At 37.9% G+C, this 21,587-nt stretch overlaps 1 protein-coding gene and 1 long non-coding RNA gene across 6 annotated transcripts in view; one reads left to right on the plus strand and one right to left on the minus strand.

The window, feature by feature from the left end:
* Positions 1-21,587, plus strand: part of LOC147572642 (uncharacterized) — a 319,037-nt gene that overhangs the window by 138,555 nt on the left and 158,895 nt on the right. The window lies entirely within an intron of this gene.
* Positions 15,226-21,587, minus strand: part of LOC147572643 (uncharacterized) — a 46,051-nt gene continuing 39,689 nt past the window's right edge. For 2 of the 5 annotated variants that reach the window (XR_015246215.1, XR_015246217.1), the window contains 3 exons: positions 17,626-17,719; positions 15,973-16,148; positions 15,226-15,841 (listed from right to left, as the gene is read on the minus strand). This is a non-coding gene — a long non-coding RNA (uncharacterized LOC147572643). The remainder of the gene's footprint in view (positions 15,842-15,972; positions 16,149-17,625; positions 17,720-21,587) is intronic. The other 3 variants (XR_015246219.1, XR_015246218.1, XR_015246216.1) reach the window with 2 other exon arrangements.

Consider the following 21,587-nt stretch of genomic DNA (forward strand, 5'->3'; position numbering starts at 1 on the left):
AGAAGGGGAAAAGGAAAAAAAGCAGTAGTGTGGTGAACAGAGCTTATGATTGTAGCTAGGTCACCTTGAATCCCAGCTGTACTGCTTGCTAATTTGCAAAGTCGAATTTGCTCAGAATTACCTGCAGTTTACCAAAGGAGTGAAGAGTCCTGATTCTGGTGCCAGTTGCCTGTTGTAAGTTCAGGTCCTGTCACTTAATAGCTGTGTGATTTTGTGTTTCAATTTTCTCATTTGTAGAATGGGTATAAGAATAGTACCTACTTCATAGAATAGTTGTCATTAACACATGAGTTAACAGTTGTAGTGAGTTTAGTGCCTGGTATATAATAATAGCCATCATTAATTATTATTATTTTAATGTAACTCAGGCATACAAAGAAAGGAACTTAAAATTATTTTTATATAACTGATCTAATCTAGTTTTTAAACTCTTACTTCTGCTGATGGTGGTGGGGTGTGGGTTGTGGGAGGGAAACTAAAAATTACTAGTAAGAGGGAATTTATTTATTTATTTATTTTTAAAAATTTTTTTTTCAACGTTTATTTATTTTTGGGACAGAGAGAGACAGAGCATGAACGGGGGAGGGGCAGAGAGAGAGGGAGACACAGAATCGGAAACAGGCTCCAGGCTCTGAGCTGTCAGCCCAGAACCTGACGCGGGGCTCGAACTCACGGACTGCGAGATCGTGACCTGGCTGAAGTCGGATGCTCAACCGACTGCGCCACCCAGGCGCCCCAGTAAGAGGGAATTTAAATAGTGTCTTTTAAATATAAAAGCAATCGGTTTAAAATTGAAACTCCTTATGAAGCTGTCTCCTCTCTGTCATGGGGTCTCACTGCCCCCCCCCCCCCCCGTTTCCTTCCCCAATATGACTGGGTACAAGGACAATTAGATTATCATGGTGGCAGGATGGCACTTGGGCTGTCTCTTTGTCTTCTCTGATGCCTGACGGGTGTGACTGGTCACATCTTGTGCCTAGGTGTCACTGAGGTATGGCTGATCCTGCCTGCTTTGGGACATCAACTGTTATCTTCCCCTGAAGAATGGGAGTCCTATCACAGCCTCTAGACATGGAGTCCCTGCTCACTGTGGCCCTTCATCCTAACCCCAGGCTGCTTGGCTTCAGTTTTCCTGGGATGCCCAGGAATTCCATCTTTTTGCTTTCTATATATTATGGTGTGAGATACCATCCTACACTGTTCCTACACTATTAACCCAGCATCATGTTGAATTGGCATGTAAAATGCTAGTCTTCTTTAAGGAGTTGGCATTTTAAAAAAGTTATTCTATTTTTTAAAAAAAATTTTTAATGTTCATTTATTCTGAGAGAGACAGAACATGAGCAGGGGATGGGGCAGAGAGAGAGAGGGAGACACAGAATCAGAAGCAGTATCCAGGCTCCAAGCCGTCAGCACAGAGCCTGACACGGGGTTCGAACCCATGAGTGAGGTTATGACCTGAGCTGAAGTTGGACATTCACCTGACTGAGCTACCGAGGCTCCCCTAAAAAGTTTTTATTTTGAGAAATGAGGAATGAGTCCCCCGATACTTGGATTCCTCTAGGCCTATTTGGGTGTTTCTATTCCCATTTGCATCCCCACCCAGGGTTTTGAGCCTTGGAGGACAGTCCGGATACCTGAGTCTGAACTCCTTCATTTTTTCCTCACTGTCTCCTGTCATCTCTAGTTCCCTCAGTGACTAAAAGGTATTTTTTTTCTCCTTCCTTTGAGTTGAGAGTTTTATCATGTCCTGAGTTCTTTCTAGCTTCATTTCTCTGCATTCTTTCAGGCTCTGGTTCTTAGTATTTTAAGAAAAGCCTTTTGAGTTTCCTTTCTTTTCTTTTCTTTCCTTTCTTTCTTTCTCTTGCCAGAAGTTTATTGAGTGCCACAAACATGTGTCTAGCACCTATATGCTGTGCTGGCTGCTTGTCATATGATTTTTAGTTAGTTAGTTAGTTTTATTCTTTTTCTTTTATTTTTTAAATTTATATTGAAGTTAGTTAGCATATAGTGCAACAATGATTTCAGGAGTAGATTCCTTAATGCTCCTTACCCATTTAGCCCATCCCCCTTCCCACACTCCCTCCAGTAACCCTCTGTTCTCCATACTTGAGTCACTTATGCTTTGTCCCCTTCCCTGTTTTTATATTATTTTTGCTTCCCTTCCCTTGTGTTCATCTATTCTGTGTATTAAAGTCCTCATATGAGTGAAGTCATATGATATTTGTCTTTCTCTAATTTCGGTTACCATAATACCCTCTAGTTCTATCCACGTAGTTGCAAATGGCAAGATTTCATTCTTTTTGATTGCCAAGTAATACTCCATTGTATATATATATATACACACATACACACACACAACATCTTCTTTATCCATTCATCCATTGATGGACATTTGGGCTTTTTCCATACTTTGGCTATTGTTGATAGTGCTGCTATAAACATGGGGGTGCATGTGTCTCTTTGAAACAGCATACCTGTATCCCTTGGATAAATACCTAGTAGTGCAATTGCTGGGTCACAGGATAGTTCTATTTTTAATTTTTTGAGGAACCTTAATATTGTTTTCCAGAGTGGCTGCAGCAGTTTGCATTCCCACCAGCAGTGCAAAAGAGATCCTGTGTCTCCACATCCTTGCCAACATCTGTTGTTGCCTGAGTTGTTAATGTAAGCCATTCTGACAGGTGTGAGGTGGTATCTCACTGTGGTTTTGATTTGTATTTCCCTGATGATGAGTAATGTCGAGCATTTTTTCATGTGTCAGTTGGCCATCTGGATGTGTTCTTTGGAGAAGTGTCTATTCATGTATTTTGCCCATTTCTTCACTGGATTATTTGTTTTTGGGGTGTTGAGTTTGATAAGTTCTTTATAGGTATTGGATATCTTTATCTGATATGTCGTTTGCAAATATCTTCTCCCATTCTGTTGGTTGCCTTTTAGTTTTGCTGATTGTTTCCTTCGCTGTGCGGAAGCTTTTTCTTTTGATGAGGTCCCAGTAGTTCATTTTTGCTTTTGTTTCCCTTGCCTCCAGAGACGTGTTGAGTAAGAAGTTGCTGCAGCCAAGGTCAAAGAGGTTTTTGCCTGCTTTCTCCTTGAGAATTTTGATGGCTTCCTGTCTTATATTGAGGTCTTTCATCCATTTTGAGTTTATTTTTGTGTCTGGTGTAAGAAAGTGGTCCAAGTTCACTTTCCTGCACGTTGCTGTCCAGTTTTCCCAGCACCACTTGCTGTAGAGACTGTCTTTTTTCCATTGGATATTCTTTCCTGCTTTGTCAAAGATTAGTTGGCCATACACTTGTGGGTCCATTTCTGGGTTCTCTATTCTGTTCCATTGATCTGAGTGTCTGTTTTTGTGCCACAATTTCCATTATTTCTTAACAAAACCTGCAGATCAAAACTAAAAATGGAACTAACAAATACAATTTGCAAGTTAAAGTTGAACAATAACTTCTTTGTTCTTTATCCCTTCTCTGAAAGTGTTAAAGCCTCTTGGTTTTACTGGGTGAGGAGCCACAAGTCCAGTATACCAGTATAGTATTTTCAAAATAGTATCCCTGCTCTACCAGCTCTGCAGTGGATACTTGATTACAAGCTATTCTTATTATTTTATATAACTATACCTATTCAAATGAAGCCAATAAGTAATGCTTAACTTTATGCATAAATATTAGAGTTGCTCAGCAGTATACTAGAGCCCCATACCATTCACTCATTCATTCAACAAATACATATTAATAGCCCACTATATTCTAGGATGTCCTAAGGAAATTCTATAACTTTTTTTTTAGAGTTTAAGCAAAATAGGCAAGATCGCTTTTAATAGTGACATCTTCTACAAAGCATTTCCAAGTTCTTTAATAACTAAGTTGGATATGGCCCCAAATGGACCAGAGATATACCAAATGTATCCATTAACAAATAGTATAATTTTTCAATATAGTGTCCCAGTTCAATGAGATTAAACTACTACCTCTGTCACCCAGTTAGTATTAGCTAAGTATGGAGCGAATGATCAAGTTGTTGCTGAGAGCAGCATGAATCTTTCTGCTTGACCAAACCCGGCCCATTGAGACCAGCACATTCTTGGATCTGTTGGGTTTTTTTTTTTCCTTTTTGCCCAACCCTGGCCACAAGGTCTGACATCAGCCATGGCAGTGATAAGTTATACTGATTCTAAGAAAGAGATCCTTTTAGTTCACTGATTTGTGGAATGGAAAGCCACTGGTAGGATAGAACTGGTGTCTGTTACCAAGGAGAAAAGGCATTATCCCAAGTAGCACAGTCCTGACTACGTTTTTGACCCTCTGTTTTCTATTTTCATGTAAATTATGATATGATTAGACTTTACATGGTGAGGTCATTGAGAAAGCAAGTGATTGGAAACATCTTGGTTATACTATTTATCATGTGTAGGTCATATTACCAATAGCTAGTTAATAAGATAGTATGTAAGTCTCCTATAAACTATGTAACTTAATTTTAACCAGTTCTCAGTAATGATAAAAATATAACCAGTTTTCCAGAGACATATGACTTTTTTGTACGTGTGAGGGAGATTTTAAGTGTTTTGCTATATGTGAAATGGCATTTTTTTCATGTGCAAAATCAGCTTTTAAGAAGATAGCAGTAGATATGTCAAGATGAAACTGAAGATGCTTGCCCATGCAGGAAAATGTCATACGTAGCTAGATTGACTTGTGAGTGCAAAAGCTTCTTACAGCCTTTTTAATTCTCTGAAACCTGTGTTTTCCTTGTGTGCTAAGAGCACTCACATAGGTAGCTCACCTGTAATAAGGACTATTTCCTTGGAAAATGATCTCAAGTTACCTATGCTTCTGAGACTATTGGGTCCAATGTCTGTGAGATTCTTTGGAACCAAGATGGCTACGACATTTTCTAATTTTTGAGCTGAGTTCTATGCAGCATATATGTTCCTAAAAAGCTATTTTAAACTATATATTTGTACACCTCATCATTTTCAGTGTAATAAAGGATCTTATTATCTAGAGGACCTCTCAAACGAGTGTGTAATCATCTCGTACTCTGAGTGAAAGTACTCAGAGTGAAAATCATCTTGTACTCTGACTAATCACAACACAATTTAGCTATTTTTTTTTTCTTAAAAACAGGACATACCCACCTTACAGTTAACGTATTTGAAAATGCTGGATTTTTATTTGTTAATGTATAAAGTGCACAGATCTTAATGATACATTTTGATAGGTTTGACAAATGGATGTACCTATGTGACCAACATCCTAATAAAGATGGAGAACATTTCCACAATTTGTGAGATTGCTTTATGTACCTTTGCACTGAGCCCCCTTCCTCTGATCCTCCCCAGACCAACTATTGTTCTGATCTCTGTTACCATAGTTCAGTCTATTCTTGAGCCTTCTACAAATAGAATAAATGTCCTCTTGCATCTAGATTCTTTTACTCAGCAAAATGTTTTTGAAATTTGAGATTCATGTTGATATGGGTATCAGTAGCTCATTTTTTTTAATATTACTGTGCAGCTTTCCATTTTATGATTATATCACAATTTGACCATTCTTTCATTGATAGACATTTTAGTTTCCAGTTTTGGGCTATTATGAATAAAACTGCTATGAATGTTCTTTTTTTAAATTTTTTTTTCAACGTTTATTTATTTTTGGGACAGAGAGAGACAGAGCATGAACGGGGGAGGGGCAGAGAGAGAGGGAGACACAGAATCGGAAACAGGCTCCAGGCTCTGAGCCATCAGCCCAGAGCCTGACGCGGGGCTCGAACTCCTGGACCGCGAGATCGTGACCTGGCTGAAGTCGGACGCTTAACCGACTGCGCCACCCAGGCGCCCCGTAAACTGCTATGAATGTTCTTGTAAAAGTCTTCGTGTAGACATGTTTTCACTTTTCCTGGGTAAGTGCCTTGGAGCAGGAAATTTGAGTCATAGAGTAGGGATATGTATAACTTATAAAGAAACAAAAAAGTGATTGTCTGAAATGGTTGCTGCATTTTTTCTTTCCCACCAGAAATAGGAGAGTTCCAATTTGTTTCCTATCTGTCCCAATATTTATATTGTAAGTTTTTAAACTTCAGCAATTTGAGTCGTATGTGGTAGTATCTTGTAGTTCTAATTTGAATTTCCCTGGTGATTAATGCTGTGGAGCACTTTTCATGTGCTTCTTTTTTAAAATATATTTTCAAGTTTTGCCTATTTAAAAAATTGGGTTGTCTTTATTATTAATTTATAATAGTAGTTTATATAGTCTGGATACCAGTCCTTTATCAGATAGGTGTAACAAATATTTCTCAGTTTCTGGATTGTTTATTCATTATCGTAATGTGTTTTTGATGAACAAAAGTTTTTAATTTTGATGAAGTCAGCTTGATTATTTTTCATTTATGATTGACACTTTTTATCAAACTTGTCTAAAAAATCTTTGCCTATCCCAAGGTCATAAAGATAGTCTCTGAAATTTTCTTCTAGCAGCTTTATAGTTTTAAGTTTTATGGTAAATTTCTAAATTTTTGTATGGTGTAAGAAGTTCAGACTGTTCTTTTTCTTTCTTTTTTTTTTTTTTTAATGTTTTTATTTTTGAGAGAGAGCAAGACAGAGTGTGAGCAGGGGAGGGACAGAGGGAGAGGGAGACACAGAATCTGAAGCAGGCTCCAGACTCCGAGCTGTCAGCACAGAGCTGGATGCAGGGCTCGAACTCACGAACTGTGAGATCATGACCTGAGCTGAAGTTGGACACTTGACTGAGCCACCCAAGTGCCCCAGACTGCTCTTTTTCATATGGATATACATGTTTTTGTTGGCACCATATGTTGAAAAGACATTTTTCCCCATTCAGTTGCGTTGACACCTTTGTCAACTATCAGTTTTCCAGCTAGCATGGAAATTTTGAGGTCTATTTTATTCCTCTGATCTATTTGAATATCTATACACTAATATTAAACCATCTTAGTTACTGTGGCTTATACTACACCTTCAAATCAGGTAGTATAAGCACTTTAATTTTGCTATATGAATCTTATAACCTGAAACCTTGCAAAATCATCTATCTGTTTCTTTATAGATGTCTTAGGATTTTCCATGTACAAAATGAAGCCATCTACAAATAAAGACAATTAAATATTTTCTAACATTTATGTGTTTTGTTTTTTTTTTTCTTCATTGCACTGGCCAAGATTTCCAGTTTAAACTTAAATAGAAGAGCCATTCTTAGCAGAAATTGTTTCTAATCTTAGGAGAAATAGGTTAGTCTTTCACCGCTAAGTATACTGTTAGCTGTGTTTTATATAGACGCTCTGGTAAGTAATAAGATATATTATTATTATATAATCTGCCACCAAATCCTCTCATAGAGCTTTTAAAATCGTTGTAATCTCCTGAGTGATAGGGATGCTAAGAGCTTCTTGTGTTCTATATTTTGTCTTTGACCCCAGTTCCTAACGCTGAGTTCCTAAATCCCTTGGAATTTCCTGGGTGATAGTCTTTTGTTCTAAAGAAGTGATGCTTGGTGGGATAATTATCCAGATAACTTTAGGATGGGGTCTGTTTACCAGAAAGACCAACCCATGATTAGTAGCTCGGAAGTTTTAAGCCTCCTCTCCCATCCTCCAAGGAAAGGACAGTGGTTAGGGATTCAATTAATACTCCATCGTGCCTATACGATGAAGCCTCCGTAAAAATCTCTAGAATACAGTGTTTGGAGGCTCTCTGGATTAGTGAGCACATCCATGTGCTGAGAGAATGGTATATCTTAACTCCACAGGGAAAGAAGCTCCTTAAACTGAGGACACTTCTAGACCTCACCTTGTGTACCTCTTCATCTGGCTGTTCATATGTATCCTTTATCATATCCTTTATTATATGAACTGGTAAATGTAAATGTTTCTCTGAGTTCTGTGAGCCATTCCAGAAAATTATTGATTGTGAGGAGAGGGTCATGGGAACTTCTAACTTATAGCTGCTCAGTTACAGATACAGGAGGTCCAGAGTTGCATCTGGCATCTGAAATTGGTAAAATCTGTGAGTCTGAACCCATAACTTGTGTGATTTAACACTAAGTCCAGGTAGATAGTGTCAGAATTGAATTGTAGGACACCTGGCTGGTAGCAGATCATTGGTTGGTGTGGGGAAAAAACCTACACAATTGGTGTTAAAAGTGTTGGTGAGAGCAAAGAGAAGAAAACCATAGTTTACTTTTATGATTTTTATCAGATTTAAGATGTTCCCTTTCTATTCCCAGTTTTCCCAATTTATGGGTTTGAATTTTGTCATACTTTATGCTTTAAATGAGATACTGTTACAATAAATTGCAATGAATGACTAATCTTGCATTAACAGGAAAGAGCCTATTATTGGTCATGATGCATTATACTTTTTATATATTACTAGATTTAATTTACTAATATTTTATTAAGAGTTTTTACATTTATATTCTTTTCTTGAAATGTTCTTGTCAGGTTTTGGTATCAGGCTTATCCTGGCCTCATATAACACTTTAGGAAGTTTCTTCCTCCTTTATTTTCTGAGTTTGCATAGAACTGTTATTAGTTCTTCCTTAAATGTTTGAGAGAAATCACTAATGAAATTATCTAAGCCTTGAGGTTTCTTGATGGAAAAGTTTAAATGTTCCCATAAAGTTAAATATCTTTAACAGTTATAGGAATGTCCAGATTTTTAAATTACTTCTACTGTCACTTTTCATAATTTGTGTTTTTAATGGACTTTTCCCATTTCATCTAAGTTGGAAAATTTATTGACATAAAGTTTTTTATGATATTCCCTTATCCTCTTAAGGTCTGTAAAGTCTGTAGTGATGTCTTTATTCCATTCTGATATTGGTAACTTGTGACTTTTCTTTCTTCCCTTTTTTTCTTTTTTATCTTGATCAGTCTTGACAGAGTTAATCACTTAAAAAAATCTTTTTAAAGATCTAGATTTTGGCTTTTCAATTTTATCTATTCCCTATTTATCATTTCATTGTTTTCCATTCTTTTATGTTTTCTTTAATTAATTAAGTTTAATTAGCTCATCTTTTTCCATCTTCTTTATATGGAAGTTTAGGTCATTATTTTAAAATTTGTTTCTTCTTTTTTAACATAAACATTCAAAGCTAGAAATTGCCTTCCAAACACAATTTTAGCTACATCCCACAAATTTTGACTTCATTAGCATTTTGTTTGAGGTATTTTCTAATTTAAATTTAAATTGTTGCTCTGACTTATGGATTATTTAGAAGTAGGTTTGTTAATTACCAATATCTATTGGTAACTGATTTCTAACTTAATTCTGTTGTAGTCAAAGAAGTACTGTGTATAATTAAGTTCTCTGAAAAAATTTTGAAATTTGATTTATGCCCTATCATATGGCCCATCTAGATGTTTATTCCATGCACATTTGAAGAAAGAGTATTTTATGCAGTTGTTGGTTGTGTTTTATAAAAATCAAGTATATCAAGTTGGTTTTTAGTATTGTTAAATCTTCACTATCCTTACTGATTTTTCTCTGTTTGATACATTAATATCATGACTGAAAGGAAAATATATATTCTGTGTCTGCCTATGGATTTGTCTCTTTTCCCCTTCAGTCATGTCAGTTTTTGCTTCATGTATCTTGAAGCTCTGTTATTAGGTGCTTATGCATTTATGGTTATCATATGTTGTTAATGAACTGAACTTTTTAACAATATGGAATATCCCTCTTTATCTCTAGTAATATTCTTTATCTTGAAGTCTACTTTGTCTGATGTTAACATAAACAATAAGAGAATAAGAGACTTTAAAATGCTTAATGTTTATTTCTCTTATCTGCCAACCTCCTATTCCTCCTGCTGTCCTTTGCTGGGCAGTGTTAGCACATTGGTGGAGTACAGATGGGGTCACTATAGTTTTCTTAAAATTGGGCTGTGTTGAGATTAGTGCAGGGAGACAGCACAAGTAGTTTGTTGGTCTCAGGCTATATAAATAGGATGACTTGGCTTTCTCTACTTTTGGAAATGTTTTTGATTTTTGCTACCATTAAGCTACTAGAGGCATTATTTTGCCTGAGAGATCAAAACTGAAAAGTATCTTCAGGTGGTGTCAGCTTGCTAAGAATTGTAGAGTTTCTTTTCTTTAATTGTCTTCATTTTCAATATTTTTAGATAATAAAAGAATTCTATGGCATTTTGATTTGAAAAGTTTGAGATTCATACACTGAAAGTTCCAGTCTGGGAGCCAAGAGAATGGTATTTTTGCTTGTTTAAAATTCCAAACATATGACTTAAGGCAAGTCCTTTAAAAGTTATCCCAAGAAAAAACAAAGATAGTGATGTTTATCCTAATCTACCACTTACGGAATTTTATAATTGGATATGACCTTAGGGATTATCTGCTTCTACCTGGTAATTTTATGTGTACAGAGACTGAGGCTTTGAGAAGCTCAATGATTTGCCTAAAGACATTCAGTGTGTTCATAGCAGACTGGAATTTTACATATATATATGTAAAATTTACTGTCAAGTTGGTTTCCATACAACACCCAGTGCTCATCCCAACAGGTGCCCTCCTCAATGCCCATCACCCACTTTTCCCTCTCCCCCACCCCCATCAACTCTCAGTTTGTTCTCAGTATTTAAGAGTCTCTTATGGTTTGCCTCCTTCCCTCTCTGTAACTTTTTTCCCCCCTCTCCTCCCCCATGGTCTTCTGTTAAGTTTCTCAGGATCCGCATATGAGTGAAAACATATGGTATCTGTCTTTCTCTGCCTGACTTATTTCACTTAGCATAATACTCTCCAGTTCCAACCACATTGCTACAAATGGCCAGATTTCATTCTTTCTCATTGCCAAGTCGTATTCCATTGTATATATAAATCACAGCTTCTTTATCCATTTGTCAGTTGATGAACATTTAGGCTTTTTCCATAATTTGGCTATTGTTGAAAGTGCTGCTATAAATATTGGGGTACAAGTGACCCTATGCATCAGTACTCCTGTATCCCTTGGGTAAATAAATTCCTAGTAGGGCTAATGCTGGGTCATAGGGTAGAATCTATTTTTAATTTTTTGAGGAACCTCCATACTGTTTTCCAGAACAGCTGCACCAGTTTGCATTCCCACCAACAGTGCAAGAGGGTTCCCGTTTCTCCACATCCTCTCCAGCATTTATAGTCTCCTGATTTGCTCATTTTAGCCACTCTGACCGGCGTGAGATGGTATCTCAGTGTGGTTTTGATTTGTATTTCCCTGACGAGGAGTGACATTGAGCATCTTTTCATGTGCCTGTTGGCCATCTGTATGTCTTCTTTAGAAAAGTGTCTATTTATGTCTTCTGCCCATTTCTTCACAGGATTATTTGTTCTTCGGGTGTGGAGTTTGGTGAGTTCTTTATAGATTTGGATACTAGCCCTTTGTCCGATATGTCATTTGCAAATATCTTTTCCCATTCCGTCGGTTGCCTTTTAGTTTTGTTGATTGTTTCCTTTGCAGTGCAGAAGCTTTTTATCTTCATGAGGTCCCAATAGTTCATTTTTGCTTTTAATTCCCTTGCCTTTGGAGATATGTCGAATAAGAAATTCCTGCAGCTGAGGTCAGAGAAGTTTTTTTCCTGCTTTCTCCTCTAGGGTTTTGATTGAACCCTGGATTCTTCTTACTAATCTAATGTGATTTGTTTTTTAACTCAAATATGATGAATTTAGAGAGCATTTAGAAAGATTTCAAGATTCCAAAATAATGAGTCTATACAAACCATGACTAATATAATGTGTTATGTGATATAAAACATTAAAAAATGCTGTTACATGAATTTCAAAAAGCAGTATTTATTTTTATAGCTGAGTTTAAACTCAAATATCTTAGAAGAGCCCCATAATTTCTTGTCAAGTATCAAATAACCTGATTTAAAGAAGATATTATTTTCTTCTTTATTATCGACATACAATATCAATTTGTATAGCTTTCAAAGATTAAAAATGTTTCATTTGATCCTCACAAACAGCACTGTAAAAGTAATTGCTAATTATTATTGAGTGTTTACTATGCACCAGGAACTCTTCTAAGTGCTTTCTACCTATTAACTGCACCCTCAAAACAACCCTAGTTAACTATTATTGTCCTCATTTTATAGATGAGGAAACCCAGGCACAGAGAGGTAACTTGTTCTGCCTTGAGGCTGAGTGAGGACTGGCTCTAGAAAAGATGCCTTTAGCTACTTTGCCACAGAGCTTATGTGGGCAGGACAAAGGTACAGATTGTTCTTTATCTTTTTCCCCATGGCTTTTTGTTTTGTTGTATTCTTCCAACACTGCTATTTACACAGAACACTTTACCTAAGTACCCCTTCCAAAGCCATATGATGCATTATACAATTTGGCACTGGACATGTCTAGGGCATTAGGGAGAATGTTTCTCAAGGTATTAAAAAAATTATGATAATTTTTCTTATAACTAAAATGAAATAAAGTCTTTAGTTTTTTTACTTTTCTATAGTTGAGGCTTCAAATTACAGCAGTTAAACCCTTAGACAATATATCTTGTTTTATACTTCAACTTTTATTACAAATAGGTCTTTCCTCTGTTACACTGTTCAATTTGCAAACTTTATTTCAGGAAAAAATTGTAATTTCATATAATTATTTTTCTATATTATACAAAAAGAAGAAAATCAAGAGAATGACAAGACAAGTCACAGACAGGGAGAAAATATTTGCAAAAGATACATTTGATAAAGAACTGTTACCCCAAATGTACAAAGAACTCTTAAGACTGAACATTGAGAAAACAAACAACCCATTAAAAAATGGGCCATAGACCTTAAATGACACCTCAAAGAAGATATACAGATAGCAAATAAGCATATGAAAAGATGTTCCATGTCACTTGTCATCAGGGAAATGCAAATTAAGGCAGCAAAGAGATACCAGTACACATCTATCAGAATGGCCAAAATTTGAAACACTGACAATCCCCATTGCTAAGGAGGATATGGAGAAGCAGGAACTCTCCTTCGTTGCTGGTAGGGATACAAAATGGTGTAGACACTTTGGAAGACAATTTGGCAGTTTCTTATAAATATAAACATACTCTTCCCATATGATCTACCAGTCACATTCATTGGTATTTACCCAAAGGAGATGAAAACATGTCCACACAGAAACCTGCACATGGATATTTATAGCACCATTCATTAATTGCTAAAACTTGAAAGTAACCAAGATGTCCTTCAGTGAGTGAATGGATAAACTGTGGTACATCCAGACAGTGGAATATTATTTAGTGTGAAAAAGAAATGAGCTATTAATCCATGAAAAAACATGAAGGAAGTTTAAATGTATATTACTAAGTGAAAGTAGACAATCTGAAAAGGCTACATACTGTATGGTTCCAACTTATGGCATTCTGGAAAAGACAAAACTATGGAGACAGTAAAAAGATCAATGGTTCCTAGAGGAAGGGATGAATAGGTGAAGCACCGAGCACTTTTAGGGCAGTGAAAATATTCTATACTGTAATGATAGATACATGTCTTTATTCATTTGTCCAAACACATAGAATGTACAGAAACAAGAGTGAACCCTGGTGTAAACTATTGACTTGAGTGATTATGGTATGTCAGTATAGGTTCACCAGTGGTAACAAATGTACCATTTTGGGGATGTTGATAATGGGGCATGCTGTGCATGTGTAAGGTCAGGGAGTATATGGGAACTCTCTGTACCTCCCTCTCAATTTTGCTGTGAATCTAAATTGATATAGACAAAGTATTTAAAAGAGAAGATAGAAGAACAGAAATGAATGGAACTAAGTGACCCATAGGAATAATAGAGATGGAGAGAATGAATTTAGGAGGATGAGACTGAGTGAAAGACAAAGATTTATAGGTGGAGATGATGAGTTCAGTTTTATATTTTATAATGTTTATTTGTGGAGCACTTACCGTGAACCAGGTACTGTGTGAATATTTTGTAAATTAATCCTCAGAACCACCTAATGAAGTAGATACTCCCTGTACATGTGGGAATAGAAGCTTAGAGAGGAGTTAGCAACTGAAGTTTCATTACAAGCAATAGACAGAGCTGGGACCCAAATCCCAACGGATCTGGCTGTCTAGGGGATGTGCCCCCAACCACCCTGCTATACTCTTCTGAGATGCTTGTGGAACTGCCGTGTAGAGATGTGCACCTAGACAGTTTTAAATAAAAGTCTGAGATCCAAGATTAGCCATGAATGCATAGGTGACTAGAATGGGAGTGGCCACTGAGGTGGAGATTAACTGAAAAGAAGACAAAGGATGACTTGCCCCTTTGCACGGGTTTAGGTGAGAAATAACTTCATGACAGCGAAGGCAGGGAAATGCTGGTCATGTCATTGGTGCACTGGCCTAGGGACATGCTTGTCATCTGTTATGGGTGAGTTTATTGCAGTCAGGTCTACAGTCAGGGGATTGATTAGATTGATGAGATTCACAATTTAGGACTTTTAGGAAAATCGGTATTAGCAAATTATCAGCATCAATCATCAGTTAGGATTTATGACAGGAACTAATAATAATCAGAATACCCTTAACAAACAACCCCATTGAAGGAAGCCAACTTTGAAAAAGACTTCTCTTACGTTCTAATCAGGTATTTATGACAACTGTCACAGCAGAAGAAATGGCTTTATTTAGGGTGATTTCATTATACCCAGTAAACTTGGACTGTACCTACACAGCTATTCATCTCCAATCAGATGGACCACCCTAAAACAAGTATAACAGATGGGATTGTTTTTCTTTTCTATTTACGGTTGTCCATACTTTGCAGACTGAACCTTTAGTGGTCCTCTAAGCCATCTTCTGTCCTTTGGGAATAATGCTGTGGCAAAATACTGTGGGCCCTGTAGTTTGAAATGGACAGACACTCTATGTGTGCCAGTGCTGTGTAGAAGATGTAACATCACGGTCATTCCGGCTGAAAGCTCAGACCCTGTTTTCAGCTGGGATCAGGACTCTGTAGCCTTGATTTTAAGATGGATAAAAGTGAAATGTGAAAATAAAAAATGCATCACTTACCTGGTTATGCTACTTTAAAACTGTTTAGTCTTGAAATTCTGTGAAGCCCCATATGGTTTTTCAGATTCCTACTCCCCAGTAAACTAATCTATCTAGTTTTCTTCATTTTTCTTTTCTGTTGGCTACTTATACAGAGATTCGAGACGCTAATCAAAAGCAGTATCCACATCACATTTTTTCATCTATTCTGTTTTTTACTCTCAAGAAATGTTTACATACAAAAGTATGTAAATTTTCTGTTTCCAAGAAACAACCTTAAATGAAGACTTTGACCTTCTTCCTTTCCACTTCTTGGAAACAGCTGCCTTGGATCAGAGATTTCTAGATTTCATCGTAGTTCCATCAGGGATGAGCCCTGAGGCAATGGGCAAAGTATTCAGACACATTGGTCCTCAGTTTCCTTATCTGTGAAATGAGAATAACACGTAATGCTTTAGAATGTGAAGATGCAATGAGACGTATTTTCTGTATCTAACAAGTTTCTTGGTCTACGGTAGGCATCCAATACATACTCGTGTCTCTCTTGTCCTCTCCCCCTCTCTTTCTAACTTACACTCCTTTCTTATCCTCCTGCTGGAAGGGAGAGGACTGAAGACAATAATTTTGTGTCTAGATAGGTCTTCAGTAACACATGGGAAAGATTTCCCTCTGATTCTACCTTTATACACTTTCTTTGCCCCCCTTTGCAGCCAGCCCTGGCTAAGCCTCCTGGCTTGAGGTTGTACTCTGCTGTTTGTGTATTTCTCTCAAAATCTCCTTTCTCTTGCTTCCCCCATTTCTCTACTTTTTGCAGCAGGCTCAGGGATTGCTACCTGTAAGAGAGGAAATATAATATATAAAGACCACTCAAAGGGTGGGGTAAAATTGCCCTCAAAACCCTCTGCTGCAATTCTGTGTGTGCCTAGAAACTGGGAAGTGCACAAGTGTATCACTCAATCTTTACCTGGTGAAGTAGCTCCATAGGATGGAGGTCTTTAACCTTCTTTGTACTGGGCTACACATCTGAATGACATTCTCATGCTCCACATACTTCCTTGGAGGCAGAGATTTGATGGGTTATGGGTTATGGACGACTACAGCCTCTAGCTATAGCCGTACCTTCTCCCTCCACCTTCTCTCCTAGGAAGGAAGTGCAAGTGAATTTGGGTGAGATTATTATGGGCACAGCCTTTAATCTATCCTTGTATATAAGAAAAGTGAATCACGTTTACTGCTTAGTGCTTTTTATTAATAACAGTTTACTGCCTCAAACTTCACAACTGGATTGTACCCTGGGTCTGAAAATTACAGTTGGTTGTAAATTGCTGCTTTAGAAAGATGTTAATCATCTGGGGTGCCTGGGTGGTTCAGTCAGTTAAGCATCCGACTTTGGCTCAGGTCATGATCTTACGGTTTGTGAGTTCAAGCCCCACGTTGGGCTCTGTGCTGACAGTTCAGAGCCTGGAGTCTGCTTCAGATTCTGTGTCTCCCTCTCTCTCTGCCCCTCCCCCACTTGTGCTCTGTCTCTCTCTCTCTCTCTCTCTCTCTCTCTCTCTCAAAAACGTTAAAAAAAAAAAGAAACATGTTAATCATCTATAAAGTAAGATAGTTGGGTTTGGTGATTTTGAAGGTTGCTTTGAGCTTTTAAACATACTAATTCTTTACATTATGCCACAAGGTCCCAGACCATATTGGTAATAGATGGCCAGGTTGCTTCTGAAAGACCTGGTGACGTGGGCTGAGTTGTGTCTCTTAAAAAGGTATGTTCAAGTCCTTACCCCCAGTATCTGTGAATGTAATATTTAGAAAGGGTTTTTTTCAGATGTAATCAAGTTAAGATGAGGTCATACTTTATTAGAATGGAACCTAATTCAGTGATTGGTGTCCTTCTACGAAGAGGGAAATTTGGACGCAGATGGGGAGAGAACACCATGTGACAGTAGGGGCAGAGATTGGAGTGATACATCTCCAGTCCTAGGAACACCAAGGACTATTGCAACCTCTAGGGACTAAGAGGGAAACAGAACAGATTCTCCCTCAGGACATCTAGAAGAAACCAACCCCGATGACATTTTAATTTCAGACTTCTGTCTTTCAGAGCTGTTATGTAATGCATTTATGCTATTTTAAACCTGTTTGTGGTAATTTGTTATGTCAGTTCTAGGAAACTAATACACCTGGCAAACTTGGGCTTTAGTTAATCCTGACCTATGTTTAAAGTTTTGTGTTCATGGGGCGCCTGGGTGGCGCAGTCGGTTAAGCGTCCGACTTCAGCCAGGTCACGATCTCGCGGTCCGTGAGTTCGAGCCCCGCGTCAGGCTCTGGGCTGATGGCTCAGAGCCTGGAGCCTGTTTCTGATTCTGTGTCTCCCTCTCTCTCTGCCCCTCCCCCGTTCATGCTCTCTCTCTGTCCCAAAAATAAATAAACGTTGAAAAAAAAAAAAAAATTAAAAAAAAAAAAAAAAAAAAAAGTTTTGTGTTCAGTCATTCCTTTCACGTGCTCTGCAACAGGATGTGTCTCTTCAGCAGGCATGTGCATGAGAACCTGGTCTGTGGGGCTTCTTCATCTGGCCTCTTCCCATGAAAACCCTGCCATCTGGTCTTTCTAAGGTACTTACTTTTTAGTTTCCTGGGAAGTTGATTCCTATGGATTCTCTTGACCAGTTTCTACTGGGATCCTTCTGTGGGATTGACTTCAAACCTAGATTGGAACTGAGAAGAGATTTTAGAAAACCATTCTTGACCTCCCTTTACTGGTATGATTTTAATGTATAATTTTTATGTCAAGGTGACCACCAGGAAATTAAAACAAATTTTAAATGTTTATCTATTAAAAAAATTTTTTTTTAAATTTTTTTTTCAATGTTTTATTTATTTTTGGGACAGAGAGAGACAGAGCATGAACGGGGGAGGGGCAGAGAGAGAGGGAGACACAGAATTGGAAACAGGCTCCAGGCTCTGAGCCATCAGCCCGGAGCCCGACGCGGGGCTCGAACTCCCGGACCGCGAGATCGTGACCTGGCTGAAGTCGGACGCCTAACCGACTGCGCCACCCAGGCGCCCCTATTAAAAAAATTTTTAATGTTTATTTATTTTTGAGACAGAGACAGAGTGTGAGTGGGGGAGGGGCAGAGAAAGAGGGAGACACAGAATCCGAAGCAGGCTCCAGGCTCCGAGCTGTCAGCACAGAGCCTGATGCGGAGCTCGAACTCACGAGCCATGAGATCATGACCTGAGCTGAAGTTGGACACTTAACCAACTGAACCACCCAGGTGCCCCAGAATTTTTTTTTTTAAAGACATTATCCAACAGTCTCACAAGAGTGTCATTTTATGCTGATGGGGTAATTTGTCCCCTTAGAAAGAGCTATTTCTTGAGTAATTACTTTGGGTACTAAGTGACAGGCTCAGACTATTTTAGGTCTCCAGGGCCTTGTCTCATGACATGCATTTACCTTGAGGATAATGCATGTGGCAGGTATTGCCTGTGACTCATTGCTCTTCCAGGAGCTCACCTCACTGTTCAGGTCTTTACCAGACAGCAGCATATGATGGGTTGGAAGATTTGCTGCCAGTTGGCTGCTCATGTAAGATTGGCATAGAAGGTTGTCCTTGTTCCTGACTAAGCATCTTTACACTCAGAGTAGATGTGTGACAGCCCAAGAAATTCACTAGACGTGAGAGAATTTGTGATAGCCAAATATTACATTTGATAGTTTTATGTAAGTCTTCCAATTTGAAGCAGCCTCACTTAAACTAATATGGGTTTACATAAAGTTATTTTTTTGTGCTCCCTAAAATACAGACTTAATAAGCTATATGTTGATTTGTACTAAAAGGTGTAAAGAGACATGAACTATTTAAATTAATTTAAAAATATTTAGAAAAACCCTTCCAAAATTTATAAAACACAAAGTATTTTCAGAGTGATAATATGTATTAAAGTAACATTCACATCTTTCAACTTCCATTTTGTCCCCATTTTCCTTAATGTGATTAACATTGAGTCTGTTGTAAGTCCCGTCTTATCTTTTCATGGCCTGGGTTGTAATTAGATTTTACACACATTCTCTGTTTCAAATCCATAGCTAAAGTCTGAGTGCCAAAGTTGTTCAGTGCTATCCTAGTAATACTGCCTTTTGAATTTCCCAAACTCCATGCAGACGGGGATAAAATGTTCATTGCCTACCGTGTCCAACAAGGGTGTGAATGTTCAGATTTATAAGATAATTCTTATTATTTCCATTTTATACATGAGGAAATATAGGTTCAATTACTTGCTCTCAAATATATAAAACAGCAGCAAAATAGGAAGATTGTTCTGTTCCAAAGGCCCACTGATTTCATATCAAGGGTTTGAGAATCCGCTCTCACAAAAATATTCAGACAAAATCATACAGTGTAATGTAATCTCATTACTGGATTTTATTTATTTTTTCCCACACACAATTTAATTACTAGCCTTTAGTGACAAACTTTTTGGCTCCTTTGTGGTTTTAAAATAGGAGGCAGACCTCAAGCCAAAGACCCCAAAGCAAAACATACAATTTTTTTTCTGATGATGACATTTTTCAGACATGGTTTTTCCTGCTGTCAGATATGATAAAAGGCTTGGTTTATAACTTGACCTAAGCCTTACCTGGGTCTTTCCTGGCAGAAATATGTGTTTCACTAAATTAACAACAGATCTCAAAGTAGAAAGAAAACTCAAGCTAATCCCCAGTCAGTATTTTGTCCCTATAACCTGCAGGTGTACGAGAACCACAGAAATCAGTTTAACATAGTTTTCCATTTTTGTCCTTTCAACTTCTAAGATGGCAACTGTTGGTTTCAGTTTGTCTGGAGATTTCACGTTACAGAGCTGTCAAGAATTCTATGAGCTACAAGGAGAGAGCCCTGAAGATAAAGTTCATTGATTCATGACTACACTCATATAAAACATGAATGGAATTTTCAATGGCCAGAAACATAAGGATGTGTCTTACATTTAAAAAAATCAGAATTTGTGTATAATGAGAAAACACCTAATATTACTATGGTACTTTTCAGTTCATAACATGCTTTCATTTAATTCCTGTAATGATCCTATTAAGTAGTGGAGTTGTTGAGTTACAGTAGTACCCAGAACACACACACACACACACACACACACACACACACACACACACACAAACGTATACACATACAGGCATACATATATGTTCAGTTTTCTCTCATATAAAAAAATACCCCAAACACCACCATCTCCTCAAACTTTATTAATCTCACACTTTATTAATTTCTAAAATTCTTGAAAGGTAAAAGTGTTCCTACAGCTGCCTTCAAGTCTTTACTACTACTCCATGAAATCACATTTAATCTTTACCATTATAGAAAATCTCTCTGCTATTAGTGAGTTTCTTGTTGCCAAATCTAGTGGATTTTCTTTTTTTTAAAATGGTTATTTACTTTGAGAGGGAGAGAGAGAATCCCAAGCAGGCGCCATGCTGTCAGCACAGAGCCCAACTCAGGGCTCAATATCACTAACTGTGGGATCATGACCTGAGCCAAAACCAAGAGTCAGATGCTTAACCATCCAGTTGGACTGAGCCAGCCAGGCACCCCATGGCTCTTTTTTTTTTATTTATCATCCAAAGCTGTTTGTAGTTTTGGATTCCATTGATCAACTTCATCTTTTCCTGTTTGGTCTTTCTTTTAAGTGCTCCTTACCATGGCTTCTACAGCAATGTAGTTTTCCTCCCACTACTCTGTCCATTATCTCTCAGATGTCTTTGCTGGGGCCTCCTCCCTTTCTTCTGGAAAATGTGTACATTCCCTAGGATTGTGCTTGTGATTCTTTTTTCTTTCTGGTTCTCTCCTGTCAATCAGGGGACTCGGGAGCCCACCCCTTCCTCCCCAGCAGTAATTTTACCTGTTTCTGTTCATCCCCCTCATCTACTTTCTACTCCTGCTATCCAGGTTCCACCCTGGCCCCTTCCCTCTCTCCTGATGACTGTGTCCTTCCTGTACTGACAAAGCAGATCTGGAGGCTGTGAGCCTTAGCTTTTTGTTTCACAAAAAGTTGACCTCTAAATGAACTCACTGTGACCTCCTGACTTTCAGTTTATGAGGGAAAAGTGTGCCTTTGTCTGTTCAAGACCAATCCTTGTTCATGATCCTATCTCATTCTGTCCTTTCTGGGAATAGAACCTTATTCTAGTAATTATTTCTTCTCTACATGATATTTTCAACTTATCCCTGTTTATTGTTTGGAGCCTACACACATGCTCAGGTCTCTCCAATCCTTAAAAACGTCTGCCTCTGTTCAGTGTTCTCTCTAGCTACCATCATCCTATCTTGCTCTTTCCCTGCAAAGCCAGGCTTCAGTAAGGAAGAGTCTATAGATGCTCTATTTCCTCTCTTTTAACTCTTCAGTTCAGGTTCTAATGTCAGCTTTCTGCCCCTACTCAGGTCTCCAGGGACATTGAATTGCCTCACATCACTCGTGTTACTTAATTTCTCAGCAGCAATTGACACTGCCCACCACACCCCCTTTTTGAGACTTTGCTCCCTTGGTTTCCTGATCATTCTTTTGTCCTGGG

Source organism: Puma concolor, chromosome E4 (genome assembly GCF_028749965.1).
Source record: "Puma concolor isolate L17-30 chromosome E4, mPumCon1.1.hap2, whole genome shotgun sequence".
Classification (NCBI taxonomy): Eukaryota; Metazoa; Chordata; class Mammalia; order Carnivora; family Felidae; genus Puma; species Puma concolor.